The sequence below is a fragment of the Chiloscyllium punctatum genome, chromosome 23, assembly GCF_047496795.1.
Source record: "Chiloscyllium punctatum isolate Juve2018m chromosome 23, sChiPun1.3, whole genome shotgun sequence".
NCBI classification, from domain to species: Eukaryota; Metazoa; Chordata; class Chondrichthyes; order Orectolobiformes; family Hemiscylliidae; genus Chiloscyllium; species Chiloscyllium punctatum.
Window position 1 is genome coordinate 15069727 of NC_092761.1, and position 2175 is coordinate 15071901.

At 46.1% G+C, this 2175-nt stretch overlaps 1 non-coding gene across 1 annotated transcript; it reads right to left on the reverse strand.

Annotated features, from left to right (window-relative positions):
* Positions 1–1841: 1841 nt before the first annotated feature.
* trnav-cac (transfer RNA valine (anticodon CAC)) lies at positions 1842–1914 on the reverse strand. The gene has a single exon. It is a non-coding gene; the product is annotated as a tRNA-Val (tRNA).
* Between the last annotated feature and the right edge of the window lie 261 nt (positions 1915–2175).

Here is a 2175-nt window from a genome sequence, read left to right on the forward strand (position 1 = left end):
GAAGCAAACCAATTTTCCTTCTGTTTTTAACAGAAATGCAGCAGGGATCGAAACAGCACTTTAACAAGCTGCACCGTTGGTGCGGTTCAGCAGAAATGGCAGCGGTGGGATTAGAACCCACTTTTCTGTCGAGACTGCTGCTTTAATCCAGCGCCTTAGACCGCTCGGCCACACTACCAACATGCCCGCGTGCCCATTTTCTTGCACTTCCAATTGTGCTCCTGCATAACAACAGATGCAAACTCACGTGAAAAGGGTTCTATGATCCCTCTCCGACTCGCACAGCTGCTGGGATGTGCCCGTCTACAATATCAATTTCTCAGCAGATAATGAGAGCCCATTAATCCAGACAAAAATCACTGGTAAACTGAGTCTATCTTCTCAGACTGGATTCAGCTACAAATGTGTCTGTGAGTGCGTGAGAATATAGGATCGGTTATGATTGGGTCAAATTACCATCAGCTGCTTGACATTACTGCAATTTCGATTCTTGCTTTGCTAAATGATTTCACCCATTGCTCGAAACAGGACAACTTTCACGTTTACACGGAACATGAAACACACCGGACTACAGGGAAAATGCACAAAGCTGAGCAGGCCGTGTCCCAAATCATACCGTGCAGCATAGTTTCAGTCACTGTGTCTGTTTTGCAGAATAAGGTTCCCAAAGGATGTTCCACCCTAAAACCGGAGGTAGCATTACAATCCGAGAACGACTGATTACATTGTAAGGATGCTCTGACCTCGGGGCCGGTTCGAGATGCCACTTCCCTTGACTTTTACCTTCACCGTGCAATTTGCTGCAGAGATGTTCACACCTGGACATGTGCCTCATGGATACCAACTGAGTTGGAAACCTGTGTGGGAATCGATGAGAAGCGACTCAATAAATTTTGTTCAATTCCATGGGGCTTTTTAGAAATGCAGTTTCTGTCCACCTCAATCCAAAAGGCAGTTTCTGAACATAGTAACAGAAGTCAAAAGGTAATTACCTCACCCCACCCCCACTCCGGAAGAGGTGCTAACTGCCCTTGATTGCTTTTTGTTCACGATGTGAAGAGCTCTCACGCCTCTGAGTCACCTTCACGTCTCTGGTTGCTGAGTGAATCACAAATAAGGAGTTTCTCCAGAGCTGCAACTGCCTCACTTCCCCACTCGCCCTCCCCGTTTACATTTTCCTGCTCGTCAGTGATTTCAAGAAAACCAAATGGATGCGATGTCATTCTGTAGTCTCTCTGTCGATTCCTCCGTTTCAGTTCCAACGTGGCTTAGATCTCGGGACGCACCTTAATACTAGCGACGCTATGAAAGCACAGGTCCAGAGGTTCCTCTGAGAGTGTAATTTCTTTCATTGATGTTGCTGATCGAATAAGCCACTAACGTGCAAACTGCTCCAAAACATGATTCAGGACCTCTGGTGCCAATTCTCGCACGTTGAATAACGACAGACAGCTTCCAAATGAGGTCTTTCATAGACGACTTTGGGATACATTTGACAGACAGACTAGTTGAGGAATCCATAGTGCACTGTGACACCAGCGCATCGGCTTCTACCCTGTCTTTGAACCGAGCCGCCTGCGCAAGGAATGCAAATGCGGTACTGCTTTTCGTGGAAGGATCAGAAGCGGGTAACTACACTCTCAAACAGAATTGCATATGATCAGAACCAGTTTGGATAAAAACTTTAAAATTCTTTGCACAGTCATTAAATGGAATTGCATTACATTTCACTACGCGAGCAGATTTGTTCAAGCAACTTCGAAGGCAGGTTTGCAGATGGGAAAGCAAGCAAGAAAGCTCTGTTCTTGTCCATGTAAAAGGCTGCAGTTGAAGAACAAAGCAGTTTCTGCCCAGTTTCGAACTGGGGACTTTTCGCGTGTGAGGCGAACGTGATGACCACTACACTACAGAAACGAGCCTCAGCCGCCCATCCGGCAGCTCAGTGGCATCCAGCACTGAAAGTTGAAGCCATTCTTCGTTTCACCTTTCTGTTTCCAATAGCTCGTTGTTGTCCAGAGTAATTGACATCTTCAAAACATTAAAAAAAAGACACGTGAAATTGATGATAAAATATAGACAAGGATGTCGTCAATGTTTGGACCGTAGGGCGAGGAGGAATAGGCTGAGACGACTTTCCCTGCAGCGTAACGGCTGCGACATGATCTAATGGAAGGG